Genomic DNA, 16,664 nt, shown 5'->3' on the forward strand with positions numbered 1-16,664 from the left:
CAACCATATAGTCAATTATAACAAATGCAAATTGACTGAACACTCAGAAAGCAAGAAATTATAAAAATCAACCAAAAAGATGCAACTATACATTGTCTAAAAGACATTATATACATAATGACAGGTAAGTTTGAAAAGATGTAATATCCCAACATGAAGCATAATAGAGGAGTGGTTATACTAATACCAGACAAAGTAGACTTTAGGACCAGGAACATTACCAGAGAACCACAGAGATATCTTACAACAATACAGAATCAATCCACCAGAGAGATCTAAGAGACCTAAATGTGACTGAACCTAATATCTACAGCTTTAAAATATATGAGGCAAAAATGGACAAAACCTGAAAGAAAAGATAGCAAGCTCACAATTACAGTTGAAGATTTTAATACTCCTCTCTTGGTAATTAATAAAATAATTAACCAAAAAAATCAGTAATGACACAGAAGAAATACATACATCTAATAAAAAGAGTTTGTATCCTGAAAAGAATGAGCAAAATATATGGATACTCAAAAAAAGATACACACATGGCTAATACCACATGAAAACTTCTCAATATCATGCTTCATCAGGGAAATGTAAAAACCATGATAGTAACCACCTTTAGTATGAACATTATTTTTTAAAAATAACAAAATAACAAGTGTTAGCAAAGATGTGGAGCAACTGGATCCTTGTGATTGCTGGTAGGAATGTAAAATGGGTACAGCCACGGTATAGGCGTACCATGGGTACAACATGGTTATGTTGATTTACCCCTCCAAAATTAAACAAAATTACCAAATGACCCAGCAATACCATTTCTAGGTATATACTCTAGAATTAAACATGCAAGCACTGAAAGGAAGGACTTGAAGAGATTATTTGTACACCCCATGTTCACAGCAGCCTATTCATAATAGCCTTAAAAAGGAGGGGCACCTGGACAGCTCAGTCACTTGATGACTAATTAGACTCTTGATTTCCCTCAGGTCATGATCTCAGGGTTGTAAGATGGAGATCGAGCCCAGCTTTGGAGTCTGCTTCTCTCCTCTTCCTCTGCCCTTCTCCCTGCTCTTCTGTGGGTGTGAGTGCTCTCTTCTCATGTAAATTAATGAAGGAAGGAAGGAAAAAAGAAAATTCAGATATATGCTGTTAACATGATTGAACCTCGAGGCTATCAGTGTAAGTGAAGCAAACCAGAAGCAAAGGACAAATATTGTATGATTACACTTACATAAGTAGATGGCAGAGTCAAATTTTTAGAGACAGAAAGTAGAACAGTGGTCACTAGAGGCTGGAGGGAGGGGGAAGGTAACAGGGGCGGGAGAGTGTTACTATTTAATGAGTACAGAATTTGAGTTTGGGACTATGAAAAAGTTCCAGGGATGAGTAAGAATAATGACTGTACAACATGAATGTACTTTATGCCACTGAACTGTACACTTAAAAAAAGTTAAAATGATGGGTTTCATATGTATTTTACTACAGTTAAGGAAAAAGAAATTGCAATGGGATACCACCACACACCCATCAAAATGTCTACAATTTTAAGAGTATCAAATGCTGACAAGGATTTGAAAGACCTGGAACTTCCACACATTGCTGGTGGGAAGGCAAAATTGTATAACTATTTGGAAAAGAATGCCTTATACACTTAAACATAAACTTGTCACGTGATCCAGTAATTACATCTTAAGGTGTTTACCCTGTTAAGATGAAAATATGTTCAAAGACACATACAAAGAGTACCTTTATTCACAACAGCCTAATCCCAGAAAAAATCTAAATGTTCACCAAAAAAATGAAAAGCAAACTGTGGTATAGCCATACGGTATTTAAAAAAAAAAGTAATAAACACAAAATGGAAGAAATCTCAAATACATGCTAAAGGAACAAAGCTAAAAGAACAGTACATAACTTATATCGATCGTAAGAGTATATAACTTAAGATATCAATTCTAGAAGAGGCAAAACTAATAAGCAGATCATTGGTTGCCCAGACCCAAAAGGGAGGAATGACTACAAAGGAACATTTTTTCGGAGTAATTCAAATGTTCTAGATCTTAACTGTGGTAGTTGTTACAGTATATGCATCCAAACACATCAAACTGTACACTTAAAAAGGGGTATACTTTAGAGGATATAGATTATACTTCAAAAACTGTATTAGTTTATGAAAACTTAATATATAAAATGGTGGCATTTGGGGGCACCCGGGTGGCTCAGTTGGTTAAGCGTCCAACTCTTGGTTTCAGTTTAGGTCATGATCTCAGGGTCATGGGATTGAGCCCCAAGTTGGGCTGGGCATTCATTAGAGTCTGCTTGAGATTCTCTCTACCTCTCTGACCCTCCCCTGCTCATGCACACATGTACTCCCTCTCTCTAAAATAAATAATATTTGAATAAAATTGAAAGGTGGCATTTTAAAACAGGAAAGGATCCCTCAAGTGGTCTAGAGAATTGGCTACCCAAGTGGAAAAAAATAAAAGGTAGCTATTTGTATGCCGTATCTAAAAACATGCCAAATGCAATCCAGATCTACAACTAAATTACACTATATGCAAAAATTAACTCAAAAACAGATGACAGACCTCAACGTAGAATTAAAACTACAAAATTATAGAAGACAACAGGCATAACCTTCATGACCTTAGATTAGGCAATGGTTTCTTAAACACCACCACCAAAGGCAACAAAAGAAAAATACATAAATTGGACTTTACCAAAAATTAAAACTTGGCTGCTTCAAGGAAACAATCATGAAAGTGAAAAGACAACCCTACAGAATGGGAGAACTATGTGGAAATCATCTATCTGATAAGACTTGTAACCAGAATGTATAAAGAATACATAAAACCAAATAAGAAAAAAAAAGACCCAATTAAAATACAGCAAAGGATTTGAGTAGACCTTCTCCAAGAGGGCCAATCAGCACATGAAATGTAATCATCATTAACCATTAAGCAAATGCAAATCAAAGCCACAAAGAGATATCTTAACACCTATATAAATTACTAAAATAAAGAGATAATCAACTTTGGCACAGAAGTAGAGCTATCAAAAACACACACATTGCTGACAACTATAAAATGGTGCAGCCACTTTGAAGGATTCCGCAACTCCTCAAAATGTTAAACACAGATAACTTATAACCCAGCAGTTTTACCCAGATATACCTGAGAGATGACTATATATGTTCATACAAAAGCTTGTATGTGAATGTTCACAGCAACATAATTCAAAATCAAAAAGTGGAAACAATCCAAATAGTTATCAACTGATGACTGAATAAACAGTGCACATATTAATAGTGTATTATTCAGCCATAAAAAAATAAAATGCTGTTATATGCTACAAGCAAACCCTGAAATACAATACCATGTAAAAGAAGCCATACACAAAAGGGCACGTATTTTATGATTCCATGTATATGAAATGTCTAGAATAGGCAAATCCATATAGAAAGCAAGCAGTTTAGTGGCTGTCGGAGGCTGGAGGACAGAAAAATAGAGAATGACTACTAACAGGTACAGGGTTTCTTTTCTTTTTTTTTTTTTTTTTTAAGAATTTATTTATTTATTTGAGATAGCATGAGAGAGAGCAAGCATGAGCAGGGGAGTGGGAAAGGGGGCAGCGACTCCTCCCTGAGCAGGAAGCCCAATGCGGGGCTGGATCCCAGGACCCTGGGATCATGACCGGAGCCGAAGGCAGCCACTTAACCGACTGAGCCACCCAGGTGGCCCAAGGTACAGGGTTTCTTTATGCGACGATGAAAATGTTCTAAAATTAGCGGCGGTGAATACGAAAACCCAAATATACCAAATACAAATATACTAAAAATGAATCGCATGCTTTAAAAGGCTGAATTTTATGGTATGTGTATTATATCTGAATAAAGTCGGAACTATAAAAACTATGTGCTTGTTTTTTTTTTAAACTTCGCCAAAAAGGAAAAAGCTGCATGTATCTGTAGTTACACAGATATACTTATTTCGTATTTGCCAGGCAATTTTCTGTTTTTCTACACCTACATTTAGCAACTATTATGTTTTAGAATTAGCTAAGAAAAAGCAAAAATACACAACGATATGTTTATTTCCTCACTCAAAAATAATTCTACATACCAATATTTAAGCGGGGGGACCAACCAGGAAATACAAGAAAATGAATATGAAAATATCAGAATTCTTGGTTTTATGATTTATGGAAATAATCTAATAGTTAAAACTGAGACTGTGCTGCAAATCTAGGTTACACACAATCAGATACATATAGGAAAATAACTCTGGGATCATTATCGCTGAAAAGAAATGAACTCTCTGAAATGACAATTGGCCTGCCCCTCCCTCTGGGTTCTGTGAACAGTTCAGAAATTAAATAAATTATGCTTATTTATGTACCTGAATAACTACAGAATTATTCTGTAGTTTGGCCATTATTAAATGACTGGCCAATATTAAAATGCTATTTTCTCCCAATAAGGTAGCTTTACTTAAGTGTTTTATTACATGGCTTAGTGGCACTGAGAGTCCTTACCTAAGTGCAGATCAAGTATCATCTACAGAAATCCCTTAGAAATTCTAAATTACCAGAATTATTTCAATATCCTGGCTTTAATGATAAACCACTCATTCTGGTCAACAACTCTATGATCTGAAAACAGAAGCAAATGTGCCACGTAGTCCCAAGGACTGACTATTGTGAAATTTTCCCCTGGGTTCTTTTTGCACTATAGTTCAATTGAGTTCTACCTTATATAGTGTTTAACCTAAAATTAAACCTAGAATTATGCTAGCTTTCAGCCTGTGTTATACACACACAAAAGATGTATAGTAGAAGATACTAAAATAACTAAAGGTAGGTGGGTTTTCCTTGAAATAATCATGAACACGTATTTTCTGGTTTACTATATTTCATCTGTGTATTAAATGTAGTATATAAACTCGTAAAATTTGATTTAAGGATAACAAAAGACTGGCTTCTAATTTAACTTCAAAATGCCTTTAAGAAAATTTAGCACATATAATTTTAAGTCAACCAGACTGCCTCTTGTTAAAACTGTTGTTCTGAACACCAGCCATATCTGAAGGACTTAAATAATAAAAATTGAGGGCATTTAATTTTCTACGAATATCTAGTAAAATACTTCAAAATAGCCTAATGATATTCTTTTGAGCAGTTACCAAGTGGAATAGTATTTTTGAATCAATCATTACATGAACATTCATTCATTCACCGAGCACTCACAAATGCTTGAAATTGCACATTAAAAAAGAGAGAGGGTGCCTGGCTGGCTCAGTAAGGTGGAACATGAGACTCTTGATTTTGAGATTGTGTGAGTCCCAATTGTTGGGTGCACAGATTACTTTTAAAAAAATCTTTAATAAAGTAAGAGAGACAACTATTTACTTTTCATAAGAAAAGATTCGTAAAATGCCTTTTACACATACTTCACTCAGGAAGTGAAGAAATTATTTAATTGCAGTTGAAATTACTTACTCAGGAAAAGCAAGATTCATTAACACCATAATACAAAGAAGCACTAAAATCAATGAGTACAAAGAGATTCTCAGGGATGCTTCCCTAAGTAATATTTCAGAGTATTTAGCAATATTCCCTGAGACCTAAAGGATGGGTAAAATTTGCTGTCTAACTGTGCTCCAAGCAAACTTAAACACACTGGCAAAGGGTCTGGCACAGAAAGATTAGACAGCACAAAAAACTGAAAAGGCCAGTACTGTTAGATGGTTCTGTTTAGTGAGGAGTATGCAGAAAGGTAAGGCTGAGGAAGTACAGAATCTAGACCATGTCGGACTTTGTAAACTAATAAAGGCTTCTGAATTTTACTCTAAAAACAGTGGAAAGCCAGAGAAGAATTTTAAATACAAAGTTACAAGGTCAGAATTCTATTTTTATTTTTTTAAACCCTTTATTTATTTATTTGAAAGAGAGAGATTACAAGTAGGCAGAGAGGCAGGCAGAGAGGGGGAAGCAGGCTCCCTGCTGAGCAGAGAGCCTGATGTGGGCCTCAATCCCAACACCCTGAGATCATGACCTGAGCTGAAGGCAGAGGCTTAACTAACACTGAGCCACCCAGGTGCCCCAGAATCCTATTTTTAAATCCTATTTTTAAAAGATCACTTGAAAAGACAGAATTGTTGTTTGTTCACAATAATTCAAAAGAATTACAAACTATTAGAAATGATGGAGTTCACCCAAATTGATGGATACAAAATCAATACCAGCAATAATCAAATGGAATAAAAAAGATGTTATTTACAATGCAAAAATTAATCAAATATCTAATAAATTCAATAACACATGCGTAAAAGGCACTTATGAAGAAAACTGCAAAATACTGAAGATTCAAATAAATAACAAGATAATTCTCAATTTATATATTCAATGCAATTCCAAATAATATCCCCAAAGGAATGTGATAAACGGGTTTTAAATTATTATGAAAGAATAAAGTCTAAGAACAAGACAGTTCTGAAAATTAATAAAGGGGAGGCCTGTAGCCCCAGATTTCAAAACTTAACTATTTGAAATAAAACAATGCAGTACTGGTGTAAAAAAAAAAAAAAAAATACAGACAAAAAGTTAAAAAATAAGAAAGGGAAAAAAGAAAGAAATTAAAACCAAACCCAAGCACACAGCAGATGATACAGATGACATGCAAAAAAATAAAATAAAATAAAATAATGGGGGAAGAATTCAATACTTAATGTTGGGACAACTTGCTTATCATGAAAAACAAAAAATCTGATTCCCAACATGGACCTAAATGCAAAAAACAAAAAACACCAAATAACATAAACCTATTAGCAGACAATATAAAAGAGAATTTCTTGAACAAAAAATACAAATCATAAAGGAAAAGATCATGATTTCAACATTGAAACTTGAGATTCTATATCCCAAAAGAGAATACCATAATAGGCAACCAGCAGTATTTTTTTCTTATTCTGATAACTTTCATGGCTGCACTGTAAAATAAAAAAGTTGGATGCAATGATGGTCTAGGTCCTTCACAACATAAATACTATATATTAATGTCTCATTCTTTATAAACAATAATTTACAAAACACTTAAAAGACGCCAGAAATAATAAAATTCATGTCCATTTACCCACCATTTACAACATTTAATGTAAATTAAAATGAGATATATAAAAAAAAGGGATCATTTCACATCCATTTCAACTTTGCAAAAATTTTAAAATAGGACAATCCCAAGTGAAGGCAAGGATACTGGAAAGCAAAGTGCAAATATCAAGTATATACCTGCATAATGATTTTAAAGGTTTTTTTTTGTTTGTTTGTTTTTCTAACTTATTTGTTCATCAGAGAGAGAGAGCACAAGCAGGTAGAGTGGCAGGCAAAGGGAGAGAAAGAAGCAGGCTCCCCGCTACGCAAGGAGCCCCATATGTGGGACTCCATCCCACAGCCCTGGGATCATGACCTGAGCCCAAGGCAGCTGGTTAACCGACTGAGCCACCCAGGCGTCCTGGAATAATGATTTTAAAGAATTTAGAAATATTTACTAAGGTCAAAGTTATTCACAACCTATTACCAGGCAATTCATTTTCATGAAATCTCCTTAAACACCAACACCCAAAAATGTGTAAAAGCAATCATTTCAGCATTATTTATGACAACAAAAAAGGAAATAACTAAAAATATCCATCAATAGTGAAATATATACAATTTATAAATGGAGTACCATACAGCAAATTGAATAAATATATATATATTTCCCCAAAAATGCTGTTTTTTTTTTAAAGGACTCTGATGAAAGATTATGTACAATACAGTACCATTTTGTAAAAATTTAAAACACAAAACACTTGTCACTTATGGATACTTGTACAGGCATACACTAAAAGTATAAACAAGAGTATGATGTATACTCAAGAACCTCAGGATAGTTACTGCCTTACCAGAGGGTTAACAGCATTTACTTCCCAAAGAATCAAAAGTGGCAGAATTTACAGTTCTGGATGGTGTGTATTTGCTCTATTATTTATGGTATGTTTTAACTATCTTATAATTAAGATACATACATATATTCAAAAAGAAAAAAAACAAATATATAATACCTAAACTGAAAATTACCTTGGAGATCATCTAATCCAAACCACGTACTTTATTAAAGAATAGGTATCAGAGTAAGAATATAAAATAAATACTACTGTATTGTTGGCAGTTTTAAACATATGCTACTTGTCTAAAATAGCACCTAGGGGAATTAAATCTTGATAACTTAAGAGAAACTTGTAGGCCATAGTGATCAGCCTCAATTTCTCAAAATCTGATGTCAGCTAGAAATACGGAGAACACGAACACACCCCTCCTAGAAGAGCCTTGTCAAATTCAGCACACACAGAGGCAGTAAAGTGGGGCTGTAGTACAGATGTCTTTGGCCCACTGTCCAGGCTGACCCCTAGTCTTGTATCTACTTAAAATTAGTTAAAAGTTCTGAAGCCTAGAGGATTTTGTTCCTGATGATTCTTACTCATCAGCTCACAGCAGATATCTTAAAGTAGTCCTGAACTGGAAAGCATTTACATTCATCAAGCACTTACAAATACATAAAACTGCATGTGAAAAAAAAAAAAGAAAGAAAGAGACACAGCAAGTGTTTTCACTGAATCTTCAATTCAGGAGGAAAGAAAGGATTTAATTTCAGTTGAGGTAACTTACCTATTTTCCAGTTGAGATCCAACTATTTTTAAGTTCATCCCTCTTTGCCTTTCATTTAGCCCAAAAGAATTTTAGAGGGAATAAACTGACTCCCTAATGAGTTCAATGACACCATAAAACTTCACTTTTTCATTTTGAAAATAATTTGAAATAAAGTTCGCTGGGCAATAATTAATGAAATATACAATCATATGAAATGTAGAAATCTAGTTTTATGTGTTTAAAAGACTAAAGTTAGCTCGGTTTTTCTAATACATTCTCAAGTGTTCTCATTTCAACACTACATATAGTCAACTTTTAAGCACTTCCATTCTGTCAAGCACAGTGTATCACTACCTTAGCTACCAAACTTTATCGGTTTAATTTTCCATTTTCCCTCTCTATTCTTAAAACATTTTAATGTGTCCTAGTCAATTTCTGGCTGCGAAAAGAAAATACCACAGACTGGGTGGCTTATAAACAGAAACTTATTTTGCAAATTCTTGGGAGTCTAGGAAGCCCAGTATCAAGGTGCTGGCAGATTCAGTGTCCAGGAAGAACCAGCCTTCTAGTTCACAGATAGCTGTCTTCTGGCTAAGTCCTCATGTGGCAGAGGAGTCAAGGGATCTCTGCAATCTTTAATAAGGCACTAATTTCATTCATGAGGACTCTACTCTCATGATCTAATCACCTCAGGAAGGCCCCACTTACTAATACCATTACAATGGGTGTTACAATTCAATCGTATAAATTTTGAGAGGACATAATCATTCCATATATAGCAATATGTCACAGACATAGCAAAATGTGTAAGAAATTGAGTATGAATGAAACAGCTGAAGTAATTAGAGAAACTTCTCATTCCACAGAAGCTCTAAATTTAGAATATCTTAAACAGCACAGTTTTTAATCACTAACATGCAATATGATGCATTGTCAGCCCACTTCAGAAAACTAGAAAAGAAAAATTTTACCCAATTACTTTTTGTGTGAAATGGGATTTATCGATCAGTATATGTGTCCCATACAATAGGTGCTCAAAAGACAGATATTTTTCCCCCAAACAAAAACTTTATATTTAACAAAGGTAAATACTTAACATTCTTATTTATGGCACACTATGAGGTTATCAATATTGGCACATACACACACACAGAAGCACAATAAATAGAATTATTAAGAAAAAAATACTAAAGTAATTAATAAGCTGGAAATACCTGTATTTCTCCCTATGACCCATAAGCTTTATACAGAAAACATTGCTGGCATTTCATCTTTTCCCTTCCCAAGACGATTATGCTTTACATCTGATAAGAGACAGGAAGTATTTGTTGATAGTATGAAGAAATTCCCACAGTGGTAGCTGCAGTGCTAGAAATTATCATCTCAGAAGAAAATAACACCAGTTTTAAAGATGGAGCTAAAGACTGTAAGGAAGTGACAAAATGTGGCATTTGTCTATACTGAATTCTAGAAACATGCTTCTTACATTATTTTCTGTATTGTCTGAGTATATAATTTAGACAGAAAATTCAGAATTTGTTCTGCATCACAAAGAATATGAAAGTAAACAGGTTAGGATAGTGGTAACAGCCACAAAAGCAATTCTAAGACTACCTCTCACATCCAAGAATAGAAATCTATTATATTAGAAGCTTGAAATGGATAAGGTATCCCTTTTGATACAAAGAGAAAGATGTCATCATATTAAGAACAAAGAATTAGAAGCCTGCACACCACAAAGAGAACGGTCAAATAATTTTTTCATGTTTTATTTCTGTAATATAAAAGGATCTGTGCTTGACTAACCTCAACTAACCCCGAAGGGTACAAAAGGTCAACTTCTATAACTTAACTGTTAGGAGTCACCACATTAAGCTCTATACTGGCCAGCTAAGAGTTTCATTTAAGGAATATTTTATCCTACTTGTATAGTTAAGTGTTCAGGGCTCAAATGCAATTTCCATGCTTTTTATTTGTGGCAGAGATGTTGACTTTAATAAAGTCTTACATAGGATTCTTTTCTATGATCCACATGTACTATCTTATAGATTCCAGAAGACTTCCTAGGATGGTACTTTTGGAATAATCTTATCCAATAAGAATCTATGTCTCTAAAACCTCTTTTACTTTCAGGTCAACCTTATGATTCACCTGCCATTTATCAAATTAATAGGAGAGGTCAAAAGTAAAGCAAATTAGGGCATCTAGGTGGCTCAGCTGGTTCAATGTCTGCCTTCAGCTCAGGTCATGATCCTGAAGTCCTGCAATGGAGTCCTGTGCCAGGATCTCTCCTCAGTGGGGAGTCTGCGTCTCCCTCTGACCCTCCCCCCTCTACTGCTTTCTCTCTCGCACTCTCTCAAATAAATAAAATCTTAAAAAAAAAAAAAAAAAAAGTAAAGCAAATTACAGAAGGCATTTTTTTTACTTCGGATTAGTAATACTGAATAGTGCATCAGTAATTACTAAGATCTTATTATTTATTTCAAAGGTAGTTAACAAATTTAAAATAAACTCACATACTAAGTATTTCCCAAAATAATATTTCTGAAAGCATGAAAAGGTTAAAAATGTTTATAGAGAAAAGCATGAAAATACACCAATGTTCCAATCATCTGCTTATTACTAACTAACCTGTTTTCTTGGGCAAGTCACTAAGTCACATATAAGGTCACTTTATACAGTATTATTCTACTTTTTTGAGAATCATCACATCTGAAAAAACAATCCTTTGAAAGAGACAAAGCAAGTATCACCCTCATTTAACAGAAGTTAACAGAACAAAGGCTTTGAAAGGTAAATGACCTGCTCATGACCAGCTAGGAAGCTAGACTGGAAGGATGAACCCATGCATCTTCTGACACCAAAGTTAGTGCTTCTTCCTCCACATCAGTGGTTCTTGGTGGCTTTTGTTCACTGAACCTGTTGAGACTCTGAAACTTAAAATTTATATATAATTTTAAGGAGTTCACAGTCACGAAGCTTAACATCAAACAGAAACAACTGTCAACCAAATCTCATTTGCAAACAGCAATATTCCAAAAAAAAGGTATTAGCTTTATTTCATTCTCAGATTGGCTTTAAACTTACAAAGTTCATTTTGACTCATTATCCATAATGGTGTTACTTATTAATGATAACTTAGATCAAAGCACACTATAGGTAACATTTTGAGGGTAAATGGAAATTAAAGTTGGCAAAGAAATTTATCATCTATTTAGTAATTAGTTATTTCATTTAAGAAAGTATATAGCATCTTTAAGTATTTTAAACATCTGTTCTGGGCACAGGATATGTTTGTAGATTAACACCATTACTACTTACTGTAATTTTACTTGACTTCCTTTATTAGAAGAAAAAGCCCCACTTCCTGCACTGTTATGCTCAGAAAAGGCCCAATGATGGCATCTTGTGAAGTCTGCCTTCTAATAATAATGTAGAAAAGATTCAAATAGAAACAAATTGCTCCTCTCAACAGGTAGGACAGAACATGCACCATTGAATGCAAAGAGTCCTGAACTCTAGTCCAGAGACTCAGACTGCGGTTCTAGCTCTATCACCGGGTGACTTTAAGAAAATCATTTTAAAACTCTGCACTTCAATTTCTTCATGTATAAAATAAATGGAGTGACTGGCCTCAAGAATAGTCCTGCTGAGGTTTGAAACTTCTATAAACCTAGAACCAGAAGAATGATAATCACCAAAGAAAAATACCAAAGTACTTACAGTCAAACGACAAAGTAAATTTCTTTCTTTCTTTTTAACACATAGCCATTTACAAACAGACACACACACACACACACAATGTGCCAGGTTTTGGATCACGGTAGGACCAAGACAGAGATATAAACTATCTCACAAGGGGCGCCTGGGTGGCTCAGTGGGTTAAAGCCTCTGCCTTCGCCTCAGGTCATGATCCCAGGGTCCTGGGATTGAGCCCCACGTGGGGCTCTCTGCTCAGCGGGGAGCCTGCTTCCTCCTCTCTCTCTGCCCGCCTCTCTGTGTACTTGTGATCTCTGTCTGTCAAATAAATAAATAAAATCTTAAGAGAAAAAAAAAAAACTATTTCACATATGCCAAACAGTTGTATAAAGGGGTAAAAACAGTATTCTTTAGAATAGCAGCTGCGGCTGGAAGTGTTGAGTCCATAGAACTGCTCTAAGACTAGAAGAGCTCAGAAGAATGAGGCTCCATTATGTGACAGGATTTCACAAAAAATGGTGCTACGTGGAAAAATCCCCTAGACTGTAAGCTTCCAAAAGATAGATATGATTCCTGACTTTGTAGCTCCTACATATAACCCAGCTCACAGTCACAGTAGGTACCCAATAAATGTTAGTTGACTACTGATAACTAATTCATCCATATACTGGCAACATACTTTCTGGTAAACACTAGGAGGCCCTGCCCTTAAAGAGTGAGTTCCAGCTAGTGAGAATGAAACAATGTAAAGGATAACATGCTAGAGTCCACCCTATGTAAGATGCTTTGAGAACAACAACAAAAATAACAGGGGAGGAAGACTTCAAAGGATTAAACTTATTAATGGCCTATGTGATTGACATTTTATAAACTCTAATCCTCAAAACAACTCTAGTTAGTTTCACCATTCCCTTTTTACAGATGATAAAACTGCAGCTCACCAAGACTAAGCAACTTGCCAAGATCAGACAACTAAGGTAAGCCCAGAATTAAAAGTACAGTGAACTGTACATACTGTAAGGCTTTTGAATTTATCTTTACATCTACAGTGTGAGTCAAAAATTGGCCAAAACTCTGTTATCCTGAATTATCCTGCAAAGAGAAAATTTGTCTTCACTCATAAAAATCAAAAAACTAACTTTTTAGCAGCTCTATGTGCATTTAACGAAATGTCTCTACATTTTGACCAATACAAGCTTGGGTCTAAACAAAAATGTGCAACATGACAAGAACATAACCAGTAATCATTTAAGAAAATAAACATTTATAAATATTTCAAGTGCTTGGGATGAAAAATTTACATATGATCCATGGTTTTGGATTACCCCACTGACTGCTTATTTGAAACAGCAAATTATTTCTGATGGGAGGGTGGATTTTTTTTGGCGGGGACAGCAAAAGGATCATTTATAAAATGATCTGAAGTTTAAGAAATACAAATGATTAAATGTTAAATACTCAAGACACTGTAAGTACCCAATAAATCTTATTAAATGAACTTATCAAGTGGAATGAGAATGTGTCTGCCTCACACTTCTAACAAATATACTTAAGAAGGTATTTTTTAAGCCAAGAAAAAAACGTACAGTTTAAGAGAGGTAAAATAAAAACAGCTTACAAAACCTCTAAAGAGAAATCCGAACACCGTTATTGTATCTCCTTGTAAAGTTAAACTCCTCAGGAACTAGGAAATGTCCAGACAATAGTGTACATAATACTTAGCATACTAACGCTAGTTAATAAATATTGATATAAGACTTTCTTAGTTTCCAGTTCTAATTCTGTATAGAGGGCCATTATTTCTTGAATCTATTTCTTTTGTTGTCATTATTATTAGTTTCTTTAAAAGGTTTCTGGGTCATTCTTTGGACTTATCAGACCGTCACTAACACTGTATTCATTTTATTACAAATGTGGTAACTCAGATTTATAAGATCTAATTCTAGAATTATTTCAACTATACAACCACGACAACAATTTTATTATCTTCCTAAATTCTAAACTTTTGTACCTGGTTTACACAGTACTCTAAGTAAGAATACTCATTAGTCAGAGGTTATGAAGTAAACACTTCTCATCCCTCTTCTCTAATTCACTCAAGATTTATTGTGTATCTACTGTGACTGTGACAGGTGACTTTTTAACAGTTATACTTCCAAACTTTAGGTCATTTCCATTTCAAGGCCCCTACCCTTCCCCGAAGAATATTCTGGAATAATTTCCTGCTTCTTTCAATATTAAATGCAGTGGAATTCTCCAAAATTATGGGTCATATCTATCCCCCCTCCTGATTTATGGAGGATAAATCTGGATTGTATATCCCATACTGCTATTCGTTTACATTTTCCAAAGTACCCTAGCACTTAATAAATATAATCCCAGATTTAGTAACGTTTCTATTTTAGTATGCCAATTGGCCGTTTTTAAAAATTCAGAGACTAAATTATCTTTGAAGAATTCTAAGCTCAGTGTCTATGTTAAAATTATTTCTAACAATTTTATGGACTAAAATTGCCACATTCAATTCTGACTTTACCAACAAAACCTCCACGCCATGACGAAGAAAGAGTCCTTTTCATTTTCTCAACTGAAAAGGGAAAATAAAAAAAAAAAAAAGCCAACTTTGCAGGTTTGCATTTAACAGAATCTCTGGCAAACCCGATACCTCACATTTAATGTGAAAAATCCCGATAATCGATAATCTGTGAACATATAACCCTTGGGCTTGATTTCCCACTTCATCCGCCCTCCCTCCCCACCAGTCCACCCCCAAAGCACAAGTCTAAGCATTTTTCACCAACAGGGCCCAAACCTCGAAAAAAGAGTACCCTTGGAAGGAAAAGGGCAGCCCTACCCTGCCTGGGGCCCAGGCCTGCTCCGTGAGCTTCGCTCCAAGGAGGGCCAACTCTCGACGCCCTACACGCCCCGCCCCGGGCCCGCTGGCGTCCCTTAGGCACAAAACCCTCCCTCCGGCCCTCAGCCAGGACTGACAGTTACGGTAGCAGCAGCCGCTGCTTCCAGAGGCCTACTTCTGGCAGCTACCCCTCCAAACCACGCGCCCCCAAACACTCGCGATGGCGCGGTTTGGGAGCGTCCCTACCTTCGCCAGAGCCAGCCCCCAAGGGTGGTTTGGGCGACAGAGAACGAAGGAAATGCCGCCCAGCCTCCCCGGCCCAGGCCCGGTCCTCCGCCACACTGACCTGTTGTCGCCCCCGCGCCTGGGCTGTGGCCCTCGCAGCAGCGGCTGCCTCACTGGTCGCGGTCGCCCTCGCTCGCCGCCTCCGCCCGCCACCGCCTCGTTCCCTTTCGCTGCCTCCGCCGCCGGGGCTCATGCGGGACCCGCGCTTCCTTCTCCGGAGATTAAGGCCGGGAAAGGGGGCACCGGGGCCGCAGAAAACCCCGCGCTCGTCGCCAGCCGCCGCTGCCTCTCCCCACTGGGGAGCTGCGGGGCCCTCTGAGCCGGGGCTACGCTGCTAGCTGCTCCGAGAGCGACCCCAAGGAGGAGCCGAAGGAGGCGCAGCTGCCCGCGGCCGTAATCGCTGGGTTCTCAGGTGAAGCGCAAGTCGGAGGCGGCAGCGGAAGGCGAGCGCCCAGGCCGGTAGATAGCTAAGTGGCAGCGGGCTGCGCGAGCGGGAGGAAGGTGGTGTGTCGAGGTTCTGGCGAAGGGGATTCAAGCTCTGTCGTCTCCTGCAGTCACCCCGAACCGAGCACCACCATCTTGGGGAAAACGCGGATCTCGCGGCCGCAGCGATAGCTGGGAGGACTGGCTGGGCGGGCCGAGTATCCCAGCAGGCAGTGCGCGCCGCCCGGTCTGGCGAGAACTCTGGGCCGGACGCAGGGACGTGGGGCGGGGCCGGGGTGCGCGCGGGAGGGCGAAGCGTTATCCCCGCCCTCTCTTGCCGGCTCCTCCCCCTTCCTGCTTGCCGTCCTCGGCAGCGCAGGGGCTGTTGGGAAGGGGAAGTGGCTCGCGGCTCCCTGGAGTCCAACCAGGGTTGGTCGCCATCTTGGGATCGGGAAGAGGTTCAGTGTTTCTCTTGAGCTACCGCTGTCTGTGGCCCCCCCTCCTAAATAAGAGGGTACACACCGGAAGCCCCCTGGAGCCTCCGGGAGTGTTGGAGAGCTGCCTAGTATAACCAAGTCGACGAATGTGCTGGGACTTAAACGCGCCCGATTTTATGGGGACGAATCAGCTCTGAAAATCCGCCGGGGGCGGGGGTGGCTTTGATAGTTCCCTGCTCCGCTGCGAGGCTGCAGCCTCCCGATACCAGGCCTCTGACCCCAACGCTTTT

The 16,664-nt window shown here is 37.5% G+C and overlaps 1 protein-coding gene across 11 annotated transcripts in view; it reads right to left on the bottom strand.

The window, feature by feature from the left end:
* UBE3A (ubiquitin protein ligase E3A) overlaps positions 1 to 16,230 on the bottom strand; it is a 102,814-nt gene extending 86,584 nt beyond the window's left edge. For 9 of the 11 annotated variants that reach the window (XM_046007462.1, XM_046007456.1, XM_046007455.1 and 6 more), the window contains exon 1: positions 15,576 to 16,230. The gene's annotated coding sequence lies outside the window, so the exon portion shown is untranslated. Of the gene's footprint in view, positions 1 to 11,478; positions 11,591 to 14,911; positions 14,963 to 15,575 lie in introns of those variants that run through there. The other 2 variants (XM_046007452.1, XM_046007453.1) reach the window with 2 other exon arrangements.
* Positions 16,231 to 16,664: the final 434 nt, after the last annotated feature.

Source organism: Meles meles, chromosome 6, assembly GCF_922984935.1.
Source record: "Meles meles chromosome 6, mMelMel3.1 paternal haplotype, whole genome shotgun sequence".
In the NCBI taxonomy this organism is placed as follows: Eukaryota; Metazoa; Chordata; class Mammalia; order Carnivora; family Mustelidae; genus Meles; species Meles meles.